This window comes from Cebus imitator, unplaced genomic scaffold (assembly GCF_001604975.1).
Source record: "Cebus imitator isolate Cc_AM_T3 unplaced genomic scaffold, Cebus_imitator-1.0 Scaffold154, whole genome shotgun sequence".
NCBI classification, from domain to species: Eukaryota; Metazoa; Chordata; class Mammalia; order Primates; family Cebidae; genus Cebus; species Cebus imitator.
In genome coordinates this window covers 2,934,669-2,941,452 of record NW_016107469.1, presented here as the reverse complement: position 1 = coordinate 2,941,452, position 6,784 = coordinate 2,934,669, and the positions used below count along the sequence as shown (strand labels likewise).

The window sequence follows — 6,784 nt, the reverse complement described above, 5'->3', positions numbered from 1 at the left end:
AGTTAACTTCATGCTGTTCTCCTGAGAATGAGTGAGTTCTCACAAGATTGGATGATTTTATAATAGGCTTTCCCCACTTTTTCTGTGCACTTCTCCTTCCTGACATTATGTAAAGAAGGCATGTTTGCTTCTCTTTCCATCATGATTGTAAGTTTCCTGAGGCCTCCCAAGCCATGTGAAACTGTGAGTCAATAAATCTATTTCCTTTACAAGTTGTCCAGTCTCTGGCAGTTATTTATAGCAGCATGAGAATGGACTAATACAGACACTGTGATAACTGAAATGCCCGTATAGAATATTTTATTTTCTAGGGATTAGGTATTCATATTTATTAATATGGATCTAGAGAAGCATTTATTCACTAATGCATTTCATTTGTGTTCTCTAATATAAAATCACCTTTTCAACTTGCTTGATTTTTCTGCAGCTAAATTAGAAATTTCTAGTTTTCTCTCTAAGAAATACAATGATGTTCTTTCTTACAAATTACCTTCTCTGTGGGTCTGATTCAAGAGAATCCATGTGTTCAAAATGATTCCTTGCAGTTTTTCCCATACCAAAATGCTTATTTATTCCAAATATCTGAGCAGCAATCTGAGGTAATCTTTCTGAAGAAAATATGGTTGAACATTCTAGACCACTGGGTAGCTGAAGAAAAGTACACACATCCTTAGCTCTCCAGACTGGTTTAAGAAGAAAACAGCTAATAAATTGATATGTAGAGTTGCCACAAATTACTGGTCCTAAATCATATTTTCCACTTGCCACTACCACAAATACAGTAGGAATGCTATTCCCTTCATATTCAGCTTTAATCCTCAGAGTATCATCTGCTCCATTATGTGCTGATGTTACTCAAAATTCACATGGATTTCCAAAATTTCCATAGGCTTTCCTAATTTTTTTTAAAGTGACCATGATCAGAGTAGAGCCCATCAATACTACAATTCTCAGCTGACTTTCTGATGTCAAAATCAACTCTATGCAACCCACTCAAAGATTTTCTTTACTTTTTGGAGCCCTTCAGGAGTTACTTCTTTGAGGTCTCAGTAAGACCATTTGTCTTTCTGTTGGCTTAAATCTCCTGATGGCCAGAGTCTCCAAAAATTATTATCAATAATGCCAGCAAGAACAATTAATTTGATAGTTACATGAACACCAAATTTAATGTTCATTTCAACCAGTATACAGTTCTGGGGCTAATAGGATTTCTCCAGTATTTTTTAAATAGCCTGTGTTGCATGACTCATAATATCCACTTCAGTTTGGCCTATAACAAGTCCTATGAAGCAAAATTTTGCGGCCATTAGCTATTCCTAAGATCACTGTGGGTCATTATTGGCATCATCCTTGAAAAACATTATCACTCTAAGAAAAAGAAAATAGAAACAATAAAAAATGATAAAGAGGATATCACCACTGATCCCACAGAAATACAAACTACCTTCACAGAATACAATAAACACCTCTAGGCAACTAAACTAGAAAATCCAGAGGAGATGGATAAATTTCTGGACCCATACACCCTCCCAAGACTAAACCAGGAAGAACTTGAATCCCTGAATAGACCAATAACAAGTTCTGAAATGGAGGCAGTAATTAATAGCCTACCAACCAAAAAAAGCCCTGGACCAGATGGATTCACAGCCGAATTCTACCAGAGGTACAAAGAGGAGCTGGTACCATTCCTTCTAACATTATTCCAAATAATAGAAAAACAGGGACTCCCCCCTACTTCATTTTATGAGGCCAGAATCATCCCGATACAAAAACCTGGCAGAGACACAACAGAAAAACAAAATTTCAGGCCAATACTCCTGATGAACATCGATGCAAAAATCCTCAGTAAAATACTGGCAAACCAAACCTAGCACCACATCAAAAAGCTTATCCACCACAATCAACTGAGCTTCATCCCTGGAATGCAAAGCTGGTTAAACATACACAAATCAATAAATGTAATCAATCACATAAACAGAACCAATGATAAAAACTATGATTATCTCATTAGATGCAGAAAAGTTTTTCAATAAAATTCAACACCCCTTCATGCTAAAAACTCTTAATAAACTAGGTATTGATGGAACATATCTCAAAATAATAAGAGCTATTTATGACAAACCCACAGCCAATATCATATTGAATGAGTAAAAGTTGGAAGCATTCCCTTTGAAAGCTGGCACAAGACAAGGATACTCTCTCTCACCACTCCTATTCAGCATAGTATTGGAAGTTCTGGCCAGGGCAATCAGGCAAGAGAAAGAAACAGCATTCGAATAGGGAGAGAGGAAGTCAAGTTGTCTCTGTTTGCAGATGGAATAATTGTATATTTAGAAAATCCCGTCATCTCAGCCCAAAATCTCCTTAAGCTGATAAGCAACTTCAGCAAATCCTCAAAATACAAAATCAATGTGCAAAAATCACAAGTGTTCCTATACACACATCATAGACAAACAGAGAGCCAAATAATGAGTGAACTCTCATTTACAATTGCTACAAAGAGAATAAAATACCCAGGAATACAACTTACAAGGGATGGGAAGGACCTCTTCAAGGAGAAATGGAAACCACTCCTCAAGGAAATAGGGAAGACACAGAAAAAGGAAAAATATTCCATGATCATGAATAGGAAGAATTAATATTGTGAAAATGGCCATACTGCCCAAAGTAATTTATAGATTCAATGCTATTCCCATCAAGCTACCGTTGACTTTCTTTACAGAATTAGAAAAAACTACCTTAAATTTTATATGGAACCAAAAAAGGGCCCATATAGCCAAGACAATCCTAAGCAAAAAAGAACAAAGCTTGAGGCATCATGCTACCTGACTTGAAACTATACTACAAGGCTACAGTAACCAAAATAACATGGCACTGTTACCAAGACAGAGATATATACACCAATGGAACATAACAGAGGCTTCAGAAATAACACCACACATGTACAACCATCTGATCTTTGACAAACATGACAAAAACAAGCAATGGGGAAAGGATTCCCTATTTAATAAATGGTGTTCATAAAACTGGCTAGCTATATGAAGAAAACTGAAACTGGACCCCTTCTTTAAACCTTATACAAAAATTAACTCAAGATGGATTATAGACTTAAATGTAAGACCTAAAACCGTAAAAACCCTAGAAGAAAACCTAGGCAATACTATTCAGGACATAAAGACTTTATGACTAAAACACCAAAAGCAATGGCAACAAAGGTCAAAATTGACCAGTGGGATCTAATTAAACTAAAAAGCTTCTGCTCAGCAAAAGAAACTATCATTAAAGTGAACAGGCAACCTACAAAATGGGAGAAAATTTTTGCAATCTATCCATCTGTCAAAGGCCTAATACCCAGAATCTACAAGGAACCTAAACAAATTTACAAGAAAAAAACAAACAACCCCATCAAAAAGTGGGCAAAGAATATGAACAGAAACTTCTCAAAAGAAGACATTTATGTGGCCAACAAACATATGAAGAAAACCTTATTATCACTGGTCATTAGAGAAATGCAAATCAAAACCACAATGAGGTACCATCTCATGCCAGTTAGAATGGCAACCATTAGAAAACCAGGAAACAACAGATGCTGGAGAGAATGTGGAGAAACAGGAACACTTCTACACTGTTGGTGGGAGTGAAATTAGTTGAACCTTTGTGGAAGACAGTGTTGCAATTCCTCAAGGATCTACAACATACCATTTGACCAGCAATGCCATTACTGGCTATATACCCAAAGGATTGTAAATCATTCTGTTATAAAGATGCATGCATGTGTATGTTTATTGCAGCACTATTAACAATAGCAAAGCCTTGGATCCAACCCAAATGCCCATCAATGGTAGACTGGATAAATCAAATTGGGAACATATACACCATGGAATACTATGCAGCCATAAAAAAGGGATGAGTTTATGTCCATTGCAGAGACATGGATGAAGCTGGAAACCATCATTCTCAGCAAACTAACACAGGAACAGAAAACCAAACACTGCTTATCCTCACTCATAAGTGGAAGTTAAACAATGTAAACATATGGACACAGGGAGGAGAATATCACACACCTGGTCTGTCAGGTGGTGAGGGGGTAGGGGACGGATAACATTAGAAGAAATACCTAATGTAGATGATGGGTTAATGGGTGCAGCACACCACCGTGGCACGTGTATACCTATCTAACAAACTTGCACATTCTGCACATGTATTCCAGAACTTAAAGTAAAATTAAAAAAAAAAAAAAAGAAGAAGGAGAAAAACGTCTTCACTCTAGATGGGTGAAACCTAAATCCTTCTTTGATACCAGGATTTCTTTTGAGAAAAGAACTAGTTGTGGTTATTCTGCAAACTCATTCAATTGGGATTATTTTACACTGGGGCACAATGAAAGCTGTCTCCCCATATTTTGTGGTAAAAGAAATTTTAATACCTTTTTCCTGTAACAACTGAAAAATACAACTGGTAATTTTACTTGAGATTGCAGGTTTTCCATCAAGGTGAATCCTTCTAGCTGCATTCCCAGCTATAACCTGGTCCTTGGACTGTAGGAGGACTTATCCTTGACCATCTAACATTTCATAAATAAATAAATAATAAGTGTTGCCCTTCAGAGAAGAGAAACATAGTAAAATTACTATCATTTCTCAAACTACAATTTTGAAGATATGGCCCCTATCCTCAAATAGTTTATGGGGAATTGTCATCCAAATCCTATAGTTTAGATAATTAAGGTCCATAGTGATAAAATATAATGTTAAATTACAATAGCTTTTGGAGTTAGACTGAAGTCAAATTTCTGTTCTTTTTTTTTTTGAGACAGAGTCTCACTCTGTCGACAGGCGCCAGGCTTTAGTGCAGTGGCACGATCTCAGCTCACTGCAATCTCAGCCTCCTGGGTTCAAGCAATTCTCCTGCCTCAGCCGCCTGAGTAGCTGGAACTACAGGCATGCGCCACCACACCCAGGTAATTTTGTATATTTTAGTAGAGACAGGGGTTTCACCATGTTGGCCAGTATGGTCTCAATCTCTTGACCTCGTGATCTGCCCGCCTCACCCTCCCAAAGTGCTGGGATTACAGGCATGAGCCACTGTACCCGGCCAATTTCTGTTCTTTTATTGGATTTATCACATTAAACAAGTTACTTAACTCCATGTACATCAGTTTCTCATCTACATAATGAAGATGATGAAAAATATATATGGTATTTTATGTATTTATTGTAGACTGAGTTAACATATGTAAAGCACTTAGAACAGTGCCTGGAAGGACTCTGCAAACATTTTTGCTGTTGTTATTACTTTTACTCAAAGTCACACAGTCAGTAAATGAACTAGCTGAGATTTAAGTCTCAATCAAATTGAAACAAAATAACTCTCCACTTAAGATAATTTTGCCAGTTAGAATCAATCAAATTTAGAGGTGGCTGTGATATTGTGGAAGTAACTCTGTGGAAGGGCATTTTGAACACAGGCATTTCAATCAGATATGTTTTCCTGAACTGAAACGTTAGGAAAGTGTTGGTTTTCTGAAGTATACAATGGGTATATTACTAGAAATACTTCATGGAGATACTAAAATATTAAATGAGATAAAAACGTGAAAAACATAATATAACTTTAAGCTTAAAGCTAAAACACATAAGCAATGTAATTATTAATACAATTATTTCGATGATACTGACATCGAAATATTTAAGTAATCTCTCTTTTGTTGCAGTTTTCTTCTAAAATCATTATACTTCTTTTAATCATGACACATTTTTTCTTCTGAGATTATATACAATTTTTAATAGGGTGTCAGAAATAGAAATAGAGAAGGAAAAATAGAAATCAAGAAAGAATAGGAATTGATCAAGCTGGATAGCACCATTGCTGAATAAAAATAAGGTTTAAGTGTAAAAAGTGATTTCTTATGTGACTCATACATTGCCTCTGATAATATTTCAAAATCACGACAACATGCAGTTGAATATATGCTGTCTTTTACAAACCTATTAAGAGTAAATTAATTATTTTATAATTGTACAGAGTACAGCTTGGTTTTGGTTTTTGAAGTTTTTTATTTATGAAGAATGAGACTTGGATATTCTTACAATTCACCTCCATGTAGTCTTGAAAAATATATATAATCATCTCTGTCCTACATTTATTCATACTTTAAATTGCTACATGATTCTTAGAAAAGCCACTGGAGTTTGCATTTAAGTTGTTGAGACTAATCTTTTAAAATATGTTGTGAAGGTATAATGCTCTCTGAAAGACAATGTTTATCAAAATAAGTTGAAGAAGTTAAAATTATGCTATAGGTAGGTGTTAAATTTTTGTTTCCCTGCTCTGCAAAGAAGAAAACAAAGAATCTCTTCAATTAAAAATTTTAGGTTCATCAATTGGGTAATATTTTTTCACAAGACAGCTATTTCTTTTAGAAAGCACTTTTAGCCAAAATACCTTTATTCCCCCAAATACTCCATTATTTGTCAAAGCCATCTATATATTCAATAAACCACAGTATTAGTTCTCTATGCTGTGTAACAACTTATCATAAACTAAGAAGCTTAAAACAGGACACATTTATTATTGCATATTTTCTGTGGTCTGGTCACTTGGACAGGGCGTGCCTGGGCTGTCTCATCAGGGTTTCACAAGGCTGGAAATCATGGTATCAGCCCAGGATGAGTATTTATCAGAGTCTTAACTAGAGAAAGAACTGCTTCCAACATATCTCATATTATTGTAAAAATTAACTTCCTTGCACTTTTAGAATTCATGGCAGCTTGCTTCTTTAAAA

The 6,784-nt window shown here is 35.5% G+C and overlaps 1 pseudogene; it reads right to left on the bottom strand.

The window, feature by feature from the left end:
• Nucleotides 1-479: 479 nt before the first annotated feature.
• On the bottom strand, nt 480-6,483 carry LOC108314456 (annotated as a pseudogene).
• Between the last annotated feature and the right edge of the window lie 301 nt (nt 6,484-6,784).